At 54.3% G+C, this 24263-nt stretch overlaps 1 protein-coding gene across 2 annotated transcripts in view; it reads right to left on the bottom strand.

The window, feature by feature from the left end:
• Window positions 1-21522, bottom strand: part of LOC147726001 (uncharacterized) — a 501842-nt gene extending 480320 nt beyond the window's left edge. Inside the window, exon 1 of one of the 2 annotated variants that reach the window (XM_086960119.1) lies at window positions 21413-21522. The gene's annotated coding sequence lies outside the window, so the exon portion shown is untranslated. The remainder of the gene's footprint in view (window positions 1-21412) is intronic. The other variant, XM_086960118.1, reaches the window with a different exon arrangement.
• Between the last annotated feature and the right edge of the window lie 2741 nt (window positions 21523-24263).

Here is a 24263-nt window from a genome sequence, read left to right as displayed (position 1 = left end):
TGCAGTTACAAGGAGACCTGGAGGAGAAACGAAGGCAGAGAGACTTAGAGGAGAAGAAGCTCACATTCGAACACAAGCGTGGCTTAAAAGAACTTGAGATCAAGGCCAAAAATGGGGAGGCCAGCGCCTCCGGGAACCGAAGCACACCTCCTCCGGCGGACGCCAAGGTCCACATCCCCAAAGAGTACTAAAAAAACTACGACATCCAACAATGGTTTAAGGCCTACGAGGTAGCCATGACCTCTCACAGAGTACCCCAAAAAGACCCCCGGGGCCCGATGGGAGACTACGGCCGGGGTTCCCCGGGGAACCACCGTCCACGAGGCGGCGGAGGAGGTCCGAACCGGAGCCTAGACTCCCCCGCGGGCCCCCCCGACCTCTACTTCGCCATCCCTGACCCGAAGAGGGCCCCCCCCAGCACGACCGGGGCTCCGCCCGAACGTTACCTGCCACATATGCCAACGGCCCGGTCACTATGCTAATGACCCCCTCTGCCCGATGAACCAACGACCCTGCACCACCAGTCCCCCAAACCGCCAGATCGCCGCCGCCTCCCTGGGAGAGGAAGAGGGCGACGAAGAAAAGTATGACCACGATCGGTCCGAGTGGGAGCCCGCCGCCATGTCCCTGGTATGTCTAGGTGAAAGAGACATGGTCCCCCGATTCCGGACAACACTCAGAAGTACCGCCAGTGGGTCACCATTAATGGGCACCGGGCCGAAGCCCTCCGCGACACTGGAGCCAGCGTGAAGGCCGTCCGCTGCTACTTGGTGACCCCCGACCAAATCCTGCCCAATGTTCTCTGCCCAGTACGGTCAGCTGACAACTCCGAGAGCCTGTGCCAGATGGCCCACATTCCCTACGAGTGGGGATGGGTGTCAGGCATGTTGAAAGTAACCAGTCCGGGACGATGCCCCCATGGACTGCCTCCTGGGGAACGACCTAGAAAGTTCCCCCTGGGCCGGCGTCGAACGGAGAGAGCATCTGGGGATGCTAGGACTACCTGAGTGGGCCTGTGGGACCACCCGTTCCATGGCCCGCACCTCCGCCGCCCGCCATATCCGAAGACACCGACCCAGAACAGGAACCCTTGGGGCCCCACCGGGACGAAATCGCTGAGCTTGGCAACCTTCCGGGACTCGCCCAGTGGCACCAAGAAGGTGGCCCCACACGAGAACAGTTCCGGCAAGAACAGAAAACCTGTCCCTCTCTCGAAGGAGTCCGACAGCAAGCCGCCACTCAAGCCGCCGGGGACCCCTCGGGGTCCCACTGGGTCTATTGGAACCACGATCTCCTCTACAGCGAACAAAAGATTGCCGAACTGGGGGCCGGTCGGGTGCTGGTGGTCCCCTTCCGATTCAGAGACTTCCTCCTGCACTTGGCACACGACGTGCCACTCGCCGGGCACCTGGGGCAGGACAAAACATACAGCCGCCTGGTGACCCATTTCTACTGGCCGAAAATGAAAAACGATGTGAACAATCACTGCCGGACTTGCCCCACCTGTCAAGCCAGCGGGAAGAGTGGAGGGAAGCACAAGGCCCCCCTCCAACCCTTCCCAGTCGTCAACACCCCATTCGAGCGGGTGGGAGTCGACATTGTGGGCCCCCTGGTGCCCCGCACCTCCCAAGGACACCCGTTTATTCTTGTCCTGGTAGACCATGCCACCCGCTATCCCGAAGCCATCCCTCTCCGGACTGTGACGGCCCCCGTGGTGACCCGGGCTCTGATGGGAATCTTCTCCCGGGTAGGCTTCCCGCGAGAAGTCGTCAGTGACCGGGGTACGAACTTCATCTCTCAATATATGAAATCCCTGTGGCAACAGTGCATAGTCACGTATAAGTTCACGTCCCCCTACCACCCCCAAGTGAATGGCTTGGTGGAACGCTTCAACCGCACGCTTAAGGGGATAATCACGGGCCTGGATGTGAAGTGAAGTGAAGTGAGGATTTGTAAAGCGCGTTGGCTACCCAGGGGCGTCCCAGCGCTGTAGGAAGCTTGAGCTGAGTCAGAGAGGTGGGAAGGGGGAGCATAGTGAAGTTTTAAACCGGAGTTTTACTGAATAACCATGTTTTGAGATTCTTCCGGAAAGTGAGAAGGTTGGGTTTGGATGTGATGTGGAGAGGGAGGGAGTTCCAAATTTTGGATAAGTTGTAGGAGAGCGATCGGCCACCACATCTGGCCTTCCTGATGCGTGGTACTGAGGCGAGATGGGAGGTCGCGGACCTAAGGGAACGGGTGGGCTGATAAGCTTTCATAAGGGTGGAATTGATGGAGGGGCCTGTTCCCCAGTAAGAGCGATGTGCAATGCACATGCTCTTAAAAACGATTCTGGCTCTTACAGGGAGCCAGTGAAGGTCTTTCAGTCTGGCTCTCACTGAGGTTCGGCGAGGAATATTCAGGAGGATTCTTGCCGCACAGTTTTGGATAACCTGGAGTCTGTTAGGTGTGAGTTGGGGTGCTCCAAGGTAGAGGGCATTTCCACAATCGAGGCGGGAGAGGATCAGTCCTTGAACCATAATTCGTCTCGCGTGGAATGGAAGGAGAGGGAGAATCTTTCGAAGCAGTCTCATCAACCCAAAGCAGGTAGCAGCTAGCTTGGTGGCCTGCTGGTTGAAGGAAAGGGTGTGGTCGAGCCAGATGCCCAAGCTCTTGATTTGCTCCTTGGGTTGCGGGGCATTACCTAGACAGAGAGGCCAGATGGGATCAATGGTTTTTGTGATGTTGTTACCAAGGAGCATTATCTCTGTTTTATCCCCGTTTAGCTTGAGACAAGAGCCGGACATCCAGGTAGCAACTGCTTCCAGGCATTTGTGTAGGCTATGATCGGAATTTAGGGGAGGGTCCAATGATACCACTAGCTGCGTGTCGTCCGCGTAGGAAACGATCTTCACCCCAAATGGGCGGACGACATCAGCTAGTGGGCGTAGATAGACATTAAAAAGAGTGGGGCTCAGGGAGGAGCCCTGAGGCACTCCACAATTCAGATGTCTACTGGCAGAGGAATAGTCCCTCTCAAAAACCCTGAAGGATCTGTCAGTCAAGAAAGATCTCATCCAGCTGAGAGCAGTCCCTGTCAGTCCTATTCCCTCAAGTCGATGGAGTAGGATGTTATGATTGACAGTGTCGAAGGAGGCACTTAGGTCAAGTAGGACGATGGCCGTGGATCCACCATCGTCCAAGATCCTTCGTGCTTCCTCCGTCACTGCAACTAGTGCCGTCTCTGTTCCATGACGGGGCCTGAAGCCGGTCTGGGAGAGATCTAAGATGTTATTGACTTCTAGGAAGTCGGTGAGAACGGAGTTGACATGTTTCTCGAGGAGCTTACTGAGCCATGGTAAGAGGGAAATAGGAAGGTAGTTGGCAGGGTTAGATTGGTCAAGATTAGGTTTTTTTCTGGAGGAGCCCTTGCGACGCCAATGGGACGTGTTGCTGCCCTGCCTCCTCTTCGCCTATCGGGAGGTGCCTCAGAAGTCCCTGGGATTCAGCCCTTTCGAACTCTTGTACGGACACCCCGTCCGGGGTCCCCTCAGCCTAGTCAGAGAGGGCTCGGAGGCTGCAGTCCGAGATGCTCCCCCCGACGTCTACCGGTACCTCCTGACCCTCCGAAATCAGACTCGGAGGTTCCGGGAACTGGCAGAAGCCAACCTCGAGGCCAGCCAAGAGGAGATGAAACGCTGGTATGATCAAAACGCCTCTTCCATTGAGTTCGAGCCGGGCCAACGGGTCTGGGTCATGTCCCCGGTCGAACCCTGTGCCCTCCAGGACAAGTGGACGGGGACCTTCAAGGTGGTGGAGCGCAAAAGCCCTGGCACTTATCTGGTGGACATGGAGTCCCCCAGGAGCCCCCTCTGGGTCCTCCACGTCAACAGGCTCAAGCCGCACTTTGTCCAAACGGAGCTTAGCCTGCTGATGGCTACTGATGGCGGGCCGAAGACGATTCCGAGCCCCTACCGGACCTCCTGAGCACCTCTGAGAAGGATGGCTCCGTCGAGGGGGTCACCCGCTCCTCCGCCCTGACCCCCGAACAGCGCCAGGACTGTCGAGAATTGTTGGGTCAATTCGCAGACTAGTTTTCCCTCACCCTCGGAGTCACACAGTGGTGCGTCCACGATGTCGACACCAGGGACAGCCCGCCTGTGCGACACCGGGCCTACCAAGTTCCCGACCGAGTTCAGACCTGCATCCAGTCAGAAGTCTCCAAGATGCTGGCCCTGGGAGTGGTCGAACTATCTGACAGTCCATGGGCCAGCCCTGTCGTCTTGGTCCCGAAGACCGCCGCCCCTGGCGCCACTCCAGAACTACGATTTTGTGTCGACTACCGGGGGTTGAACGCCGTCACCTGGACCGATGCACACCCCATTCCCCGGGCCGTTGAACTGATCGACCGCCAGGGGGCGGCCCGCTACCTGAGCACCTTCGACCTAACAGACGGCTTCTGGCAGATCGAACTCACCCCGGGCGCCCAAGAGCGCTCCGCTTTCTCAACACCCGATGGCCACTACCACTTCAAGGTGATGCCCTTCGGGATGAAAAACGCCCCCGCAACCTTCCAGAGGCTGGTGAATAAGGTGTTAGCCGGGCTAGAAGGGTTCAGCGCCGCATACCTGGACGATATTGCGGTGTACAGCCTTCACTGGGGCGAGCACCTCAAGCACCTCTGGGAAGTCCTGTCGGCCCTCAGACGGGCCGGACTGACCGTCAAAGCAAGCAAATGCCAGATAGGCCAAGGGTCCGTGACCTATCTGGGACACCAAGTGGGGAGCGGCCATGTGGCTCCCCTCCAACCCAAGATCGACGCCATCATGGCCTGGGAGCCCCCGGTCACCCAGACCGCAGTCCGAGCCTTTCTGGGACTCACGGGGTATTACCGGCGATTCGTGAAGAACTATGGGAGTATTGTTGGCCCCCTCACCGAACTCACGTCTAAAAAGCAGCCACAGAAGGTGCACTGGACACCCGAGTTTCAGACCGCCTTCGAGACCCTAAAGACAGCCATGTGTACCGCCCCGTGCTCCAAGCCCCCAACTACAGCCAGGAATTCATAGTCCAAACAGATGCCTCGGAACACGGTGTCGGGGCGGTTCTTTCCCCAGTCAACTACGAAGGAATTGATCAACCTGTGGCCTTCATCAGCCAACGGTTGCTGGCCCGAGAGCAACGCTGGAGCACCATTGAACGTGAGGCCTTTGCTGTGGTATGGGCCCTCAAGAAACTCCGACCCTATCTCTTCGGCACCCACTTCCGGGTGCAAACTGACCACGGGCCCTTGCGGTGGTTGATGCAGATGCGAGGAGAGAACCCCAAGCTGCTGCGCTGGTCCATCTCCCTCCAAGGGATGGACTTCACTGTGGAACATCGCCCCGGCCACGACCACGCCGACGGCCTGTCCCGCTTCTTCCGCCTCGACGAGGAGAACACCCAAGAAGATGGGTGACTCTCCCCGCCTTCAGCTGGGGGGGACGTGTGTTGGACCCGGCCTCGTGGCGTGGTCCGACTCTGCCCACATGGAGGACCCTGGAAAGCGGCGACCCCGGTCCTCCCCAACAGAACTACCTCTCCAACCCTCAACGAGAGCCGCCACTCCTGGCAACCCCAGGCTCTCCCTCTCCGGGACACGGCGACCCCTATCTCGGGCCGCCCTCTCAAGCCCCGACTCCATCTTGGACACTCCACGCCCGGACCACGTGGCCTCGGCCCGACCTCGGCCGCAGCCCCGGCGAAACCCCGACATCGAGGCACCAAGATCCGTCCAGGTGGTAAAGCGGCCACTTGACGGACCAAAGAGGAGGGGAGTTTCGATGGCCCTCCAGCCGTCCCCGGACGCCTGGTTTCGATCGCCCTCCGGCCTCCCTGGGCGCTGGCTCCACCCCCCTGCTGGGTATCTGGACACTCTCATCACGGCCCCTCGACCCCCAGGTGCGAGGATCCGGACATCAAAGGACTCCAGACCTATATCTGGGGCAGCTCTGGAATGGGTCGGCAGTTGTATCCTGGAGTCGAGACCCCTGCTGACGCTGTCGCGGCTGACCCCGAGAAGAACTCACTACCTTCGAATCCGACCATCTTGAGAGCCTGCTGGCGCTGCCGCAGCCCAACTTCGCTGAAACCATCTTGAGAGCCTGCTGGCGCTGCCGCGGCCCACCCTCGCTGAAACCATCTTGAGAGCCTGCTGGCGCTGCCGCGGCCCAACCTCGCCGAAACCATCTTGGGAGCCTGCTGGCGCTGCCGCAGCCCAAACTTTGCTGAAACCCTTGGGAGCCTGCTGGCGCTGCCGCGGCCCAACCTCGCTGAAACCACCTTCGGAGCCTGCTGGCGCTGCCGCGGCCCAACCTCGCTGAAACCATCTACTGAGCCCTGCTAGCGCCACCGCGGCTCGACCCTGCGGACCCCCCAGCTTGAGGATTGAGGGCTGTGCGTAGGGTATCCCCGTACCCGACCGGTACTCAGACTGCCCCGCTACCCCTTTCCCCCAGTTACCGAGACTTTAAGGATCCCTCGATCCGCTTGTACATATGCCTGAAAGAACCAATCAATATTGCTGATAAAGATCTTAAGAAGTTCTACTCCTGTGTGGTGTCCCTTTGTAGTGGTGTGATTGCTCTGCTGGTACGATTCTAGGAGAGGAGCTTCACTCAGGAGGCCTCTCGACCGTGCTCGGCCCAACTCCAGACGGAGGGGTGGATCCCGGGGTGGTCAGTCAGACATCTTCTGCCCCCCCAGGAACCGCCTTTCTAACATTGGTGGCAGGCGCTGCGATCCGAGCCGACGCAAATCGTACAGAGAGTGACTCACCCACTACTGGCAGAAACACGCCACCACGATGACTACCAAAGAAACCAGACCAACCGCGGAGTTCCAGGAAGAACGGTTGGAGGATTATAGCCACAAAGAATTGAAACAATTCTGCAAGGACCTGGGCATCGCTACCACTGGACTAAACACCAAGGACGAACCAATCAATATTGCTGATACAGATCTTAAGAAGTTCTACTCCTGTGTGGTGTCCCTTTGTAGTGGTGTGATTGCTCTGCTGGTACGATTCTAGGAGAGGAGCCTCACTCAGGAGGCCTCTCGGCGGTGCTCGGCCCAACTCCAGACGGAGGGGTGGATCCCGGGGTGGTCAGTCAGACATCTTCTGCCCCCCCAGGAACCGCCTTTCTAACAGGTTGTCTCTGTGGGGTTGTCTCTGTGGGGTTTAGTGTGGGGATGAGTGTGGGGTTGTGTGTGGTTGTGTGTGTGGTTGTGTGTGTGTGTGGCTGTGTGTGTGGCTGTGTGTGTGGTTGTGTCTGTGTTGTGGTTGTGTGTGTGGTTAGTTGTGGTTGTGTGTGCGTGTTTGTGCGTGGTTGTGTGTGTGGGGTTGAGTGTGGGGTTGTGTGTGTGTGGTTGTGTGTGTGGTTGTGTGTGTGTGTGGTTGTGTGTGTGTGGGGTTGTGTGTGTGGGGTTGTGTGTGTGGGGTTGTGTGTGTGGGGTTGTGTGTGTGTGGTTGTGTCTGTGTGGTTGTGTCTGTGTGGTTGTGTCTGTGTGGTTGTGTCTGTGTGGTTGTGTGTGGGGTTGGGTGGATGGTTGTGGTTGTGTGTGTGGGTGGGCGTGGGTGTGTGGTGTGGTTGTAGTTGTGTGTGTGGTTATGTTTGTGTGTGGTTATGTGTGTGGCTGTGTGTAGTTGTGTGTGTGTGGTTGTGTGTTTTGGCTGTGTGTGATTGTATGTGCGGTTGTGTGTGGTTGTGTGTGTGTGGTTGTGTGTGTGGTTGTGTGTTTGGCTGTGTGTGTGGTTGTATGTGCGGTTGTGTGTGGTTGTGTTTGTGGTTGTGGCTGTGGTGTTTGTGGTTGTGTGTGTGGTTCTATGGGTGGTTGTATGTGTATGTGGTTGTGTGCATGTATGTGGTTGTGTGTTAGAAGGGGCGGCCCCAGAGGTCGGGTTATGTCTACCCAACTCCTCCGTGACCCACCTCTCCCACCAATAATGCCGAGCCTTGTGAGGGAACTCCACCGGGGGAGATCTCGAGTAGCGAATTGTACACACGAGGACCACACCACGCTTATGAACAGACACAACACGAAGGATGGGTTGTCCACTTCTTTATATTCACGAAGAAAAGTAATATCACACTTATGTACAACGATCGAGGGATCGCAATGAGTCTCGAGTCTTTAGGGACAGGGTAGTGGGTCAGTCTTAATCTCGTAGGCCAGTACGTAGCGTACCCTGCGCACAGCTCTCAATCCTCGAGCCGGGGGGATACGGTAGATGGCAAAACGCACTGGTGATCCTACTCACTTGAGGATAGGTTCTTCAGGATGGTGACTCCGATAGTCCAGCCGGACTAGAATGTTCCTTGAGCCGCGACAGCGTCAGCAGGGCTCGTTCTGTAGAATGTTCAGGAGGAGCCGCGACCACGTCAGCAGGGCTCAGAGGGTTCCGTAGATGTCTTCACGATTCAAGCTCGAGCCGCGACGAGGTCAGCAGGGCTCCGATGGTTCAGTTCCAAGAACTAGCCGCGACAGCGTCAGCAGGGCTCAAAGAGTTCACGAGGTTCAGTTCAGCCATGATCAGGTCAGCAGGGCTTCCTGGTCCAAGATACAACTGCCCGTTAGTTCTGGGGTGCCCCCGGATATAGTTCAGTGACCCTTTGATGTCCGGACCGTGGCAGGCGGGGGTCCGAGGCTGTGGGGGCGGTCCGTGGGGGAGGTCCGGCGGTTGGCTCTTTGATCCTTTCAAGGATGCGTCCGTGAATTCCCAGACGCCCAGCAGGTCTGGAGCCAGCACTCGGGGAGGCCAGAGGTGACATCGAAACGGGCCCTCAGGGGAGGATCAGAGGTGTGATTGAAACCGGTCTCTCAGGGGAGGCCGGGGGTGCCATCGAAACTTCGCCTTCTCTCACTAGGGTAGCCCTCACCCTCCCAACGGGGGCTGGCGCGTCTGGAGCCTACGCTGCGCTGGGGCTGGGGTCATGCTAGGCCCACGGCATCAGGGATCACAGGAAGGGAAAATGGCTGCCGAGGGGCATTTAGGGCCTTGCGGGTCTGGGGCGTGCGGGTTGGACGGATGGCCGGGGACAGGCCGATACGGACAATGGGCCTTGGGTCGGACATTGGTAGGGCAGCTAGGGAGTCCCTATGTACAGAGTTGGCTGACGGGGAGCTGATTCGGGAGGGGGGAACCAAGCCACGAGGCCGGATCCAACACGTGCCCCCCCCCAGCTGAAAGGCGGAGAGAACTACCCATCCCCTTGGGGGTTCTCTTCACTGAGGCGGAAGAAACGGGACAGGCCGTCAGCGTTGGCGTGGTCAACACCTAGCCGGTGCTCCACAGTGAAGTCCATCCCTTGGAGGGAGATGGACCATCGCAGCAATTTGGGATTCTCCCCTCTCATTTGCATTAGCCACCGGAGGGGTCGGTGGTCGGTTTGGACTCGGAAGTGAGTACCGAACAGGTAAGGTCTCAGTTTCTTCAGAGCCCAAACCACTGCGAAGGCCTCCCGCTCGATGGTGCTCCACCTTTGCTCTTGAGGGAGTAACCTCCGGCTAATGAAGGCCACTGGCTGGTCCAGGCCTTTCTCATTTAACTGGGACAGGACGGCCCCGATGCCATGCTTGGAGGCGTCCGTCTGGACCACAAACTTTTTGGAGTAGTCGGGGGCCTGCAACACAGGGGCAGTGCACATGGCGTGCTTCGGGGCTTCAAACGCTTCTTGGCAGGCGGGGGTCCAGTTAACCTTCTTTGGCTGGTTTTTAGAAGTCAATTCTGTGAGGGGCACTACGATGCTACCGTATCCCTTTATGAACCTGCGGTAGTACCCAGTGAGCCCGAGGAAGGCTCGCACCTCCGTTTGGGTGGAGGGGGCTTCCCAGGCCACAATCGCATCGATCTTGGGTTGGAGAGGGGCCATGAGGCCGCTGCCGACCTGGTGCCCCAGGTAGACCACGGACCCCTGTCCGATTTGACACTTACTGACCTTAATGGTGAGGCCGGCCCTCTGCAGGGCTAACAAGACTTCCCAGAGATGGAGGAGATGTTCAGGCCAGTGGGAGCTGAACACCGCAATATCGTTCAGATACGCGGGGCTGAAGTCTTCCAATCCTGCCAGTACCTGGTTCACCAGTCTCTGGAAGGTGGCGGGGGCATTTTTCATGCAGATGGGCATCACCCGGAAATGGTAGTGGCCATCCGGGGTGGAAAAGGCGGACCTCTCCCGGGCCCCTTCGGTCAGGGCAATCTGCCAGTAGCCACTGGTCAGATCGAAGGTACTGAGGTATCGAGCAGACCCTAGGCGGTCAATGAGCTCGTCTGCTCGGGGAATAGGGTGAGCGTCGGTTCGGGTGATGGCGTTGAGCCCACGGTAGTCTACGCAGAACCTCAGCTCGGGAACAGCGCCGGGGGCAGCCGCCTTCGGAACCAGAACCACGGGGCTGGCCCATGGGCTGTCAGAGGCCTCGACCACTCCCAGGGCTAGCATCTTGGAGACTTCAGCCTTGATACAGGCTCGGACTCTGTCGGGGACGCGGTAGGCCCTGTGCCGTACCGGAGGGCTGTCCCCGGTGTCCATATCGTGGACACACCAGCTGGTGACTCCGGGGACGAGGGAGAATAGGTCAGGACACTGCCCCAACAATTGGCGACAGTCTTCGCACTGCTCTGGGGTGAGGGAGGGGGCAAGTCTCACCCCCTCTACAGAGCCATCTTTTTCCCTTACACACAAGAGATTGGGGAGGGGATCATCTCTTCTTCAGCTCTATCGTCGGTGGCGAGGAGTAAACTAAACTCGGACCGCACGTAGTGGGGTTTCAGGCGGTTCACATGGAGAAACCGCAAGGGGTTTCGCGGGGACTGGACATCCACAAGGTAGGTAACCTGACTCTTCCGCTCCACCACCTTGAAGGGACCCGTCAACTTGTCCTGCAAGGCACAGGGTTCCACAGGGGCCATCACCCAGACATGCTGTCCGGGTTGGAACTCGACCAGAGTGGCATTCTTGTCATACCACCTTTTCATTTCTTCTTGACCAGCTTTTCATTTCTTCTTGACTGGCCTCGAGGTTTGCCTCGGCCAGTTCTCGGAACTTCCGAGTCTGATTCCGAAGAGCCAGAATGTATCAAAACACATCTGGTGGGGGCTCTAAGGACGTCGTTTCCCACCCTTCCTTGACCAGGCTGAGGGGTCCTCGGACGGGGTGCCCGTAGAGCAGCTCGAAAGGGCTGAACCCCAGGGACTTCTGGGGGACTTCGCGGTATGTGAACAGGAGGCAGGGGAGGAGGACGTCCCACTTGCGTCTCAGGGGTTCCTCAAGACCCATGATCATCCCCTTGAGGGTGCGGTTGAACCGCTCGACCAGGCCATTCCCTTGGGGATGGTACGGGGTGGTGAACTTGTACGTCACCCCGCACTGTTGCCAGAGAGACTTCATGTACCGGGAGATGTAGTTCGTTCCTCTGTCGCTCACTACTTCTCGTGGGAATCCCACCCGGGAGAAGATCCCCATGAGGGCCCGCCCCACCACGGGGGCAGTCACCGTCCGGAGGGGGATGGCTTCGGGATAACGGGTGGCGTGGTCCACCAGGACCAGAATGAACCGGTGTCCTAGTGACGTTCAGGGGTCAAGGGGTCCCACGATATCGATTCCCACCCGTTCAAAGGGGGTACTGACCACAGGGAAAGGTTGGAGGGGAGACTTGCGACGCCCCCCGCTTTTTCCGCTGGCTTGACACGTGGGGCAGGACCTGCAGTGGGCCTCCACATCAGAGCGCATATGGGGCCAGTAGAAATAGGTGACCAACCGGTGGTAGGTTTTGTTTTGACCCAGGTGTCCTGCCAGGGGTACATCGTGGGCCAGGTTCAGGAGGAATCCGCGGAAACGTAGGGGTACCACCAGCACTCGGGCTGACCCTAGTTCGGCGGATTTCTGTTTGCTGTATAGTAGGCCATTTTCCCAATATATGTGGTGGGAGCCGGACTGGTCACCGGCAGCCTGGGCGGCGGCCTGCTGCCGCGGCCCCACTAGAGAGGGACACGAGGTCTGCTCCAGGCAGAACTCCTCTCGGGAGGGCTCCCCCTCTTGGCGTCACTGGGCCAACTCTGGGAGATAGTCCGTGCTCGAGGCTGGCTCACCCGCTTGGTCCAAAGGACCGGAGTCGGGGTCACTGCTGTCACTGGGGAAGAGATCCAGGCCCTCCGTCTGCCCGCGACCCTCTGGTTCAGCGGGAACGGGGGGAGGTAATTCGGTAGTCACCCCCTCGGGGGTGGCCACCCGGGCGGCCATGGATCGGGTGGTCACGCAGGCCCACTCGGGTAGGCCCACCATCACGAGGTGAGTTTTGCGCTTTACTTGCTTCCAGGGAGAGCTCTCCAGATCATTACAGAGGAGACAGTCCACGGGCATGTCGGTGCGGACGGCAACTCGTAACTCTCCGGAGACGCCCTCCAACTCAAATGGGACCTGTATTGTCCGCGGAGATCACTCTGCAGGAGGCACGGGGTACTATTTGGTCTGGGGTGACAAGATGCTCCTTCACAGCCGTGATACTGGCCTCGGTATCTCGGAGAGCTCCTATGCGGAACCCGTTGACAGTCACCTGCTGTCGGTACTTCTCTGTGTTGTCAGGTAGGAAGGTTCCGGGGACCTTTTCTCTATCCCCCAGGGAAACTAGGGTCATGGCTGCTGGTTCCCACCCCTCGGGGTCCTCCATCTCCTCTTCTTCTAGGGCTATGTTGTCGAGTTGGTGCGCAGGGGGACCCGCGGCAGGGCTCTTCTTGAGCAGGGGGCAGTTGGGGTCATTGGCATAGTGCCATGTTTGGTTACATCTGTAGCAGGCTGTGGCTATTCTGGGTCCTGATCTAACAGGAGGGAACCCGGCCTTGACGTCTGGCGGGGGGTCCCTGGCTGGTTTCTAGGGGGACTGCGAGGAGGCCCTGTCTGGGAAACACTTTGTCTATTCTGATTCCCCCCTCCCCTCTGTCGTGGCTTTTCTTGCTCGTTTCGGTTGGAGTCTCCTACTGGATTCCGTGGGACTCTGGTAATCACCCATCGATCAGCTTCGACAGCCAACTTCCTGGGGTCGGACATCTTGCTATCCAGAAGGTGCTGTCTCAGCTCTACAAATCAGTTATTTGATAGATGTTCATAGGCGATGAGGTCCACCAGACCTTCGAAGGTGGTCACTTTGCTGCCCTTGATCCACCCGCCCAAAGCTCTGCTATAGAAATTCACATATTCCACCCATGTGGTGCCGGGTATCTTCTTGCAGTCCCGAAATCTCTGCCTGTACATTTCGGGGGTTAATGCATAGCGAGTCTTGAGGGCGTCCGTCGTGTGGGTGTAAGAGTTCACGACGGCGGAGGGCAGATCCAGCAGGGTGTCTCTCCCTTCGCTGAGGAAGCGGCCCCACAATCCGGCCCCCCAATCCTTCTCAGGTACTCGGTGGGCGGTCATGGCGACCTCGTATGCTTTGAACCACTGCTGGATATCGTCGTTCTTGTAGTATTCCCTCACCACCTCCTTGGGGATATGTACCTTCGGTTCGACCGGGGGAACAGGGTCTCTGTTCCCCGAGGGTCGGGTCTCTTCGTTCCGGGCCTTGATCTCGAGCTCCTTCAGGCTGCGCTCGTGCTCGAGTTGGAGCTTCTTCCCCTCGTGCTCCCACTGGAGCTTCTTTTCCTCTAGCTCCAGCTGGAGCTTCTTTTCTTCCAGCTCCCGCTGGAAATTTTTGTCTTCCAATTCCCCTTGCAGCCGTAACTGTTCGATGGCCAGTTTTTGTTCTGCCAGTTTGATTTCACCTTCAATTTTTAGTCGGGCCAGTTCCAGCTCGTGGTTCCGGTTGCGTTCCCGGTCTGCCAGTTCTTCCACCGACAGACTTCTCTCCGTGTAGGTGGCTTGTGGTAGGGAGTCGGCTCCCTCTTCCCTCGGGCCGTCAATTTCGGTCGGCGGCTCTTCCTCTCCACTGTTCCCTTCAGTCGTGGGGAGAGGGGCCCCGGCTTCCACCCAGGCCGTCAGGGCCTTCCGGAAGTCGTCTTTAGTGCTCAATCCAGTGGTAGCGATGCGGAAATCTTTACAGAATTGTTTCAATTCTTTGTGGGTGCACTCTTCCAGCTTTTCCTTCTGAAATGCGTTTTTTTCGTTGGATCCGAAGAGACTCATGGTTGGTCTTGTTCGGGTGATGTGTCAGTCGCTTTACTGTACGATTCTAGGCGTAGGCTCTTATCCCGTCGCTTGCCACCAATGTTAGAAGGGGCGGCCCCAGAGGTCGAGTTATGTCTACCCAACTCCTCCGTGACCCACCTCTCCCACCGATAATGCCGAGCCTTGTGAGGGAACCCCACCGGGGGGAGATCTCGAGTAGCGAATTGTACACACGAGGACCACACCACGCTTATGAACAGACACAACACGAAGGATGGGTTGTCCACTTCTTTATATTCACGAAGAAAAGTAATATCACACTTATGTACAACGATCGAGGGATCGCAATGAGTCTCGAGTCTTTAGGGAGAGTGTAGCGGGACAGTCTTAATCTCGTAGGCCAGTACGTAGCGTACCCTGCGCACAGCTCTCAATCCTCGAGCCGGGGGGATATGGTAGATGGGAAAACGCACTGGTGATCCCACTCACTTGAGGATAGGTTCTTCAGGATGGTGACTCCGATAGTCCAGCGGACTAGAATGTTCCTTGAGCCGCGACAGCGTCAGCAGGGCTCGTTCGGTAGAATGTTCAGGAGGAGCCGTGACCGCGTCAGCAGGGCTCAGAGAGTTCCGTAGATGTTTTCACGATTCAAGCTCGAGACCCGACGAGGTCAGCAGGGCTCCGATGGTTCAGTTCAAAGAACGAGCCGCGACAGCGTCAGCAGGGCTCAAAGAGTTCACGAGGTTCAGTTCAGCCACGATCAGGTCAGCAGGGCTTCCTGGTCCAAGATACAACTGCCCGTTAGTTCTGGGGTGCCCCTGGATATAGTTCAGTGACCCTTTGATGTCCGGACCCTGGCAGGCGGGGGTCCGAGGCTGTGGGGGCGGTCCGTGGGGGAGGTCCGGCGGTTGGCTCTTTAATCCTTTCAAGGATGCGTCCGGGAATTCCCAGACGCCCAGCAGGTCTGGAGCCAGCTCTCGGGGAGGCCAGAGGTGACATCGAAACGGGCCCTCAGGGGAGGATCAGAGGTGTGATTGAAACCGGTCTCTCAGGGGAGGCCGGGGGTGCCATCGAAACTTCTCGCCTTCTCTCACTAGGGTAGCCCTCACCCTCCCAATGGGGGCTGGCGCGTCTGGAGCCTACGCTGCGCTGGGGCTGGGATCATGCTAGGCCCACGGCATCAGGGATCACGGGAAGGGAAAATGGCTGCCGAGGGGCCTATGGGGCCTTGCGCGTCAGGGGCGTGCGGGTTGGACGGATGGCCGGGGACAGGCCGATACGGACAATGGGCATTGGGTCGGACATTGGTAGGGCAGCTAGGGAGTCCCTATGTACAGAGTTGACTGAAGGGGAGCTGATTCGGGAGGGGGGAACCACGCCACGAGGTCGGGTCCAACAATGTGTGTGGTTGTGTGTATGTGTGTGGTTGTGTGTATGTGTGTGGTTGTGTATGGGGTTGTGTGTGTGGTTGTGTGTTTGGTGGTTGTGTGTGTGGTGGTTGTGTGCGTGTGTGTGTGGTTGTGCGTGTGGTTACGTGTTTATGGTTTGTTGGTGATGGTGTGTGAGGTTGGGTGTGTGGTTATGTGTGGGGTTGTGTGTGGGGTTGTGTGTGTGGGGTTGTGTGTGTGGGGTTGTGTGTGTGGGGTTGTGTGTGTGGTGTTGTGTGTGTGGGGTTGTGTGTGTGTGGTTGAGTGTGTGGTTGATTGTGTGGTTGATTGTGTGGTTGAGTGTGTGGTTTGTTTGTCGTTGTATGTGTGGGGTGTTGGGTGTGTGGTTGTGTGTGTAGTTGTGTGTGTGGTTGTGTGTATGTGGTTGTGTGTATGTGTGTGGTTGTGTGTGTGGTTTGTTGTTGTGTGTGTGGTTGTGTGTGTGTGGTTGTGTGTGTAGTTGTGTGTATGTGGTTGTGTGTATGTGGTTGTGTGTATGTGTGTGTGGTTGTGTGGGAGCATGTGGTTGTGGTTGTGTGTGTGACAGTAATACTAAAAGCATCTCAAAATAAAGGAACGCAAACAAGAGTTTGGGGAAAGAGAAAGCACGTTGTGAGTCAAACGGGCTCAGCAAAGCATTAACACAACAACATGTTCTTTGATGTTTGATGTTCTTTGAAAGAGAACATCAAAAGGGCGCCGCAAAAGTGATCGCTGGCGCTTAATGAGTATGACGAGGTTTGCCATATGGCGCCTCTGCTTCTAAGTGCGCGCCCGCACACATGCACTGTAGCTTTAGGCTGGCCATGGTAGCCTTTTTTGAGCCCTCACTAAAAGTCTCACCAGAGAAGCACATGTACTGTGTCAGGCCTGACCTAAAAAGGGATGTAAAATACACATTGCTGCGTATTGAAAAATTAGACCCATTACTATTCACCATGGCAGAATCACCGTCCACAGAATAGTTAATTCGAGGCCATATAACATTGCAAGAAACAACTTTCCAGTTTCAGAACACCACCAGGTAGGCAGATATGAAGTAATGGGTAGGGAATTCATCCATGAATCTTGGGAATTACTGTATAGATTTAAATGCAGCAACTGAGACACTGAAAAGTTTCTCAGCGGTACAGACTGCGAGAATTGAGAGTAAATCTCTCATTTGCCAGGATATTATACTTCATGGGGCCTGTAACGGTTAAGTTGCAAACCTGCCCGGTCATTTGAAAAGGGTCCCCAGTTGCTGTGATTAATCCAGTGTTCAGGCTGCTCTCGAATGGAAGTTACTTAATGCTGAATGATCATGGTTGTTGTGGGATGCTTCCAGACATCGCATCTCGTCACTGTAAGTTCCAGGGTGACTTGTTGTATACAAGAATTCTTACCACCGACAAGCACATTCAGGGATGTGCCGTTATGGCCTTCGCTGAATGTTTCCTTTATACGTTTTAATACTCTGAGCCGAATGAAAGCCATGCCTTTACAAAAAGAGGTGCCCTTAACTGCAGCTCGAGAGGCTTTTGATCTCCAGGTTGCAAAGTCCTCAGCTCAGATACAGGCACTTGTACGGATTAACAGCCCATTCCATTTCAGAAAAATGGTACAGCGTATCTTTAACATGTCTGATACGAAGGGTATAGTACACCTATTTTAGACCATAGGTTCTCGGCTGTTAAGCACTTTTAAGACCGTCTTTGGATTGATTCCATCTTTTATACACTCCGATTTCTGAAGCATTTTCGGCGGACTTCCGCTAATCCTGCCCTGCAACAGGTAGCAACTGCTACGCAATGGACGTCCCAGTCACCAAGGAAATGGGAAAAATGCTCTTGGAGCGAAGTTACCGTGATTGCATGGCACTCCATCTGGGAACACCTCGACATCGGGAACTAAGCGAGTCTAGGTTCCTATCATTTCGATCAGTCTGGAATGACTGTTTTGCCTCTCCTCCCCTACCTATTCTGCGGACAAGAATGCGTGTTGGACCTCTGTCTGACACTTCCATCGGTTGCGCCACCGGATGTGAATGCATTGCTGGATCCATTAATGGCCCACGTACTGCAGTGTCCTCAGTGTATTTCCATGTTGATGTCAGCATTCTTTGAACCACCACGGGATGCTTCAGCTCCTGTTGGATCGGATACCAGCTCCTCTGCAGGCACACAGGCTCTGGAGATTTCAAAGGCTTCCCCAGCATCGGCGGTGGGAACGGAAGAAGATCACGCTTGCTTAATTGATCTGATCTGAGGTGTTACAGGGACCATCATCTGCGATGGCAACAGTGATGTTGCGTCTCCCACACAGGACACATAAATATTTGACTCTCCTTGTCCTGGAAAGAATTCGGCCTTTTTCCAAATCAACCTAAATTGGAATTTTAAACAAAATCTTATTACTCTACTATGGCACCATTGCTTTCAAAGGCTTTTCGTTTACTCAAGCCATATATACAAACATATTTTGAAGGACTTTTTGGAGTTCCTAACAATTTATTTTTACCATTTTAGAAGATTTTACTATGAACATTTATTTTGGAAATATGTTATTACTGTAAGGACATATCTTTTTAGTATATATAGTATATCGTCCGGTCACATGAGGAGTGGGTGTTATGTTTTGTAATGTACCCCAAAATATAGGCCTGGGTAGTCACCTAACCATTCACCTACATTTCCCTGCCATTGTACTACATAACAGTTATTGGTACTGAACTTTTACCTAGTTAAGGTACTGCATAAATGTTGTGTGGTTTTCCCAGAACACTAGCCACATTTCTTATGCATGAGGATTCTCAGAATCACAGCAGGATTACCATCTACTGCAAAAAACTATGTATAAGGGTCATCCGTTTCGTCATCCTCTGCCGACATGACACAGCAAGGCAGAACCCCTGAGGGTACCTTTTGGGTATATATGCACCATATCTTTGCTGGGGTAGGCAGAGGAGAAAGACTTCCATGGTGACATACTAACGCGAGACGCTGAGGTTCCTGCACGCAGACGCTTCAGCTTGCAGAGGTCTGACATCCCTCGCGGGGAGTCCTTCTCGAGACCAAGACGCGGTTCCACAGTCTCTCACTTTAGGTATTGTGGTTGGCGTCAGTCTAGGGAGATTCTTGGCTCTACACCTACATACATGCTAGGTACACTAAAGAACATCTAGTTAGGGTTGCATCGTAGAAGTACGCATTATTATTGTCATGTATTTTTATACCTGCATATATTTATTGTTTTAGCACTATGATAGGAATCTACCATCCATTTACTCTGTTGGTGCTTATAATCAAATATCTGTTTCTGTCTTATGGTTGTTTCAGCACACGTATTTTACACTAGAATGACGCTGGTACAATAAATGCTTCTTGAAAACGTCCCCACCGTTTATTTTGGGTTTCTCTCTGAGACAAAGTCAGCACAAGTGCCTGAGCAAAAAGTACTATATCCACGATCCCCGATGGGACAGGGTGGCCATGCTCAATAGTTGTTAAGAACTATTTTCTCCTTGGTAAGAGGAGTTTACAGTGGCACTGTGAGCTAGCTGGTATATAGGCGACTATATCCGCTGTGGGTGTTTGGAAAAAGTCTTTACACCAATCTCACAGTCTATGTGGTCTAAACATGCAGATCCTATATAGATTGATAGGAACTACACAACAACCGAAGGCCCCCCAAACCCAGTGTATCATCGCAATAGCCCTGGCGCATCACCAGGATCCTCCAAGGTCCATTTAGTGTTGCCTACACATCTGGTGGAAAACCAGATGGGGCCTCCCCAGGACGCAGGTAAAAGATAGAAAGTAGGGGGACATTTGACCAAGGGCCTTATGAAGTCACACACAGGGTCCTTCCCCCTCATAGGCCGGAGGAGGTCCCAGCGCACTCACTCTTCACTCTTGTGTAGTTCTCCACAGGATACCACCTTGCCTTAGTAAAATTTGTTCCAGATCTTCTTTTAATAAGCTCCCTACAAGAGGATGTTGCAACCCCAGCTCGGGAGCTCACATCTGCTCTTGCAGTCAAATTCAAAGGGCCAGGGAGGGGCTATGGCTATTCACTTACGCAGGGGCCCACACGGGAGCTTCAAGGTCTGTACTGGCTTCTTTCTTCCGGCCAGAGCTCCAGTTGAGTGCTGGGTTCAGGCTGTGTCACCCCTCCACCCTCCTCGAACTCATGAGGGGGGCCCACCTAGTCAGAGCCGTGCAACCAATACCCACTACAGCAGCCAACCACTGCAAATACCACCGCTGATCCTGTGAACTCCCTGGCCAGCAGATTCTCACCCCGTCGCCTGGGTACCCCACCAAGGACGCAATGTTCGCTCGGGGCACGTTCCTCAGCCCTGAGATGCCATCTTGAACCAGGTTTGTCTCGGCCTCCTGGGATCTCCACTTCCCCTAAACTGCCTGGGGTGATACTACGCCCCTACATATGGGTCATGGTGGACACTCGGATCCCTGCACAAACCTCTCGCATAGGACGCAGGCACCCAGGAGATTACTCCACCGGAGGCAAACTTGAGCTCCGAAGAGAACTTCTGCCATCTAGGCCGTCCAGGCCCCACCCCCAAGGATTGGTACTCATTTTGTGCTCTACTAAAACAGGAATGGTGTTTATCATGCAGCTTGCCTTCATACATGTGGACACAAGACCTTTGGCTGCTTAACAGAGAAGGGAGTGGGCCTGGCATGGCCACGCCACCCCATTCTGAAAGAGGGTTGGCTGAAGGCAGTAGCTGACAGCAAAGAGGATGTAGTGTAAAGGCCAGAGTTGCTGACTTTAGAACCGGGAAACCAAGTCTGTATCTTGGTGTCGACTAGACATCATGTGAATCTAGGTAAATCACTTACCATGTACATCCAAAAAAAAAATATATATATGTCCTTGTGTAATGTATCTGGTTGAACCTTTAGGTCGATTTTGCGCTATATAAAACTGCAAAAAATATCCACTGGATTATAATGTTCCAGGGGTGTTTATTGTTAGCAACTCATTCAACAAATGAAGGAATAGGAGAGCGAATGTTGGCACTCGAGGGGACGTAGTATGCAATACTTATTTATTTTATTTGAAGGTAGCACCAACAAGACCTTCGTGGGTATCGAAGCACTTTACACGTGTTAAAGAGCAGCGGTATATACAATCAATATTATAATAATTGAGACACAGGACAGGATATGGCAGATCTCCGATGAGGGAAGGATCGCGTCAATGAGGACAGATCGATCAAAACAGTGATATAATACGTGGAGTCGTAATCACGAGCAAAGATGACAAGTCCAGGAAAGCTCAGAGAGAAGAGTTCCAAGGAACTAGGGCAGAAATGTGTTCAGGAGTAGTAATTTAACTTCTTTCTTGAAAGATACCATGAAGGGATACAGTCTGATTTTATGATGAATTTGCAAGTAGTTTCACAGCCTTGAGACACATCCAAACAATTCTATAAAGGTCAGAACCCTGTGTTTTACTGATCGTGACAGGCCTATCTCCGTTTGCTTTATTTAAATAATTAAGACACAAACCACGCGGTACTGATGATTCCATGTGGTCATTTGTAATGTAATGCATATTTTAAAGAGGAAAATATGAGGAACATACTAAAAGATCACTGGGGGATGCATATGTCCCATATTAAGCTTTTCTTTATTTGCCATTTTTACCGCCCACGACCGCAAGGTATTTCGGTACACCACTACCGCCAGTCAGCGAGGTTCCATCCCACCAACTCGCAGCCTTTGCTGTACTGAAAAGCGTGTAGGCAGCAGAGGCGCCATTTCTAACCGGGGACTGAAACGAGCAGTCGGTTTCAAAAACAAAACCACATTGAGCGCGCGGAGACTCACGCGCCATGGTAACTCTTACACGCTTTATTACCTCAGTGGGCGACGGCGGTTCACTCCCCCTCGCGAGACCGCTACAACCAACGACCAGCGGCGCGCAGTTCAACGTGCAAGCGTGCAGTAAAGCAAGCACGATGCCTCTTCAAAAGAGGCCCAAAACATACGAGGGTTTCCGAAAAAGCCACCCAAAACTTGTACAACCCACACAAAGACACTAGTAGGTTACAAGTAGATATTTGCGGAGCGGCGAATCATTTTGAAACTGTTTAGAAGTATAGATCCGAAACCAACAAGCATTGGAAATGCAATAGGGCTCGCATTAGAAAAGTTTGAGCTATTGGTCTTTGTTAAGAAGTAGTCAGGATTCGGTAGTAGTACTTCAGTATAGGTTTATTAGTAACAGCCCCACACCAATGGTGGTGCGTGGGTCAGTGGAACATCTGTTGTGACAGTTCATAACAAGGATGGTGAACCAGGAAGGAATGGAATGTCGGGGAACCAATCAGGGGGGAAGGAATGCAGAGGGAGCTCACGCGCAGGGGAGGGGAAGGTACCAAGCGCAGGCACGGGGTAGCATAAGTGAGATACAACACATCTTCCTCTCTTGAGAATTTAAACAACTGTGCCACAGGGTGTAGTAAACATTAACATGAAGGAGGATGAGCTGGGGACAGCTAGTCACAGACAAAGTCATCTAAGCGTTTTGGTCTTCGGATGGTTCTGCCAAACCTCCCTGAGATTAACGGTAAGTCAGGTGCACATTCAGAGTCAGAATGGGAATCATGGCTAGTTCTGCTAAACCTACTACTGAACCTGTGACCGTCAACTTCAGAGTCAGAATGTGCGGGGGCGTAGCTAGAGCTTGTGGCGCCCGGGGCTACCCCTCGGATTGCCGCCCCTTGCGGGGGGGGGGGGGGGTGCTGGGGAAAAAGGACAGGTGAGCACTTGAAAGATGGCCGAGCCTCCGAGGAGAGACGTAGTATTGCTTCTAACAGTTACCTCGATCGTGCAACCCAGACACAGAGAAACTGTCCCCTTATGAGTGCGGATTCGACCCCCTTGACTCAGCCCACATTGCCCGTGAATTATTGAAAAACTGAGATCAGCTGACAGGAAAACAACTGCAGACTTAATACCCCCACCCTATTGGCTACATCTGTAGTTCTCCTCTTCCTAATAAATATTGCAACTATTGCTATGTCATTGACATTACTCGATACTCAAAATGCGCAACACAGGTACACTTATCATCCTAGTCTTTCTTACATGATTAGGTCTAGTGTTTTGCAGTCTCCTGGCCTAAAGTAGAGAACCCTCTAGACAGATAGGATTTTTTTTATCGCGAAATAGTGTTTGGCCTGGTCAAATAATATTTTAACAATCCATATGCCTAAAATTCTGGCAGAAAATAAACATCTGATCAGGCAATTCCCATTGTTGCTACAGCATAAATCCATAATTGATGCACTTTGTGTGGACACTTCTACACCAAAATAGCAGGCAGGCCAGAGTGATTTTTGTTTTACATTATCACCCTTTCGATGTCGACCAGAAGGTTCTTCTTCAAATGTCTACTGTCTGCTCACTGAGTGTCACATGGTAGACACCCCTCGTGACCCATCCCTCCCTTCACCTTGTCATTCCAACACTTGGGGAAAGAGCTTAAGTGGTCAAGCCATCGCAAGGCCTAGAACCCCCCCTGGCCCCTCAGCCCACACCCACTAACAGAGCATCGATGCCCTAGGGCGTTCACATCACACGCCCCACTCACCCAGCTCTGCGCTTACCCTGAGACAGCACACCCCAACTGTAATGAATGGTACCCTCCACTGCGCACGAGATAACGGAAATAAAGCGCAGGCGATACAAACGCGACGCACTGGGGTATATCGTGGGATTCAAAAATAATGTAAATAAATAAATGACATCAAATATTCATTGGCAATGCTCCCTGTGCCTCCCTCAGACCTTTCTGAATTAATGCAGTTGCAGTATTTATTCTGCACACCTCGGCCGGGGAGGCCTGGCTGATAGGGACGAAAAGCAGGCCAAGAGAGGACGTCACGTGATGGAGTTTAAAAAGGGGCAAAAGACAGGCCTGGCATCCTGCATCACTGAGAGAGAGGTGGTGGTGAGGGGGTGATGACCACCCCTCCCGGGCAGGAGCGTGGAGCGGGCGCCATCCTGCCTACTATGATTACTTTATTGCTTTCTCACAGTCTGTCTCACCTTGAATTACAGTAGCAGGCAGGGCACACGTCCTAAAAAAATAAGTGGGGGGATGCTGTCACCGGAAGTGACGTCGCGACAGTAAGTGACGTCACGGAAGGTGCCGAGCTTCTCCTCCCAGAGAGGCCAAAAAGTGAAGTCCAGCTGTTTGACAGGGGGGACGGTGTCCCCCCCAGTAAAATAAGTGGGGGGACGCCGTCCACCTACGTGGTACCCCGACTCGAGCCCTGGTAGCAGGCTGCAGGCAAGTTACTCAGAATGGTCGTCTCCTCTCCACTCCAACTACTCGACAGGGCCAGGGCGAGGGGCGAGCGAGCGTAGGGGCAGTGAGCGTCACACTGCTACGGTGCGGAGAGGGGCGAGGGCTGGCCAAAAATGTCCTACAGGGCCGTGTTGTACAGTGCTTTGCTCCTTCCTTGGGCCAGCACTCTAGATCTCTTCTTGTGTTCTGGGTTCTGGAGTCCTCCTTCGCCCTGTTGGCAGTTGGAGCTCTGGTTGGACGGGGAGCTGACCTACTAATCTCTGTGCTGCAATAAAGCTTTCATACAGCTTACCTGTTCCTGTGGTCTGCAACTTATTTACATCATTTGGCGACTTGGGCTGGCGAGATGTCCGACCATCGCTTCCTTCTGAATGCTGCAGCCTAAGATGATTTT

This window comes from Lissotriton vulgaris, chromosome 3_1 (assembly GCF_964263255.1).
Source record: "Lissotriton vulgaris chromosome 3_1, aLisVul1.2, whole genome shotgun sequence".
NCBI classification, from domain to species: Eukaryota; Metazoa; Chordata; class Amphibia; order Caudata; family Salamandridae; genus Lissotriton; species Lissotriton vulgaris.
Note: the sequence above shows the minus strand (reverse complement) of the source record. Positions and strands in the feature narration are given on the sequence as shown.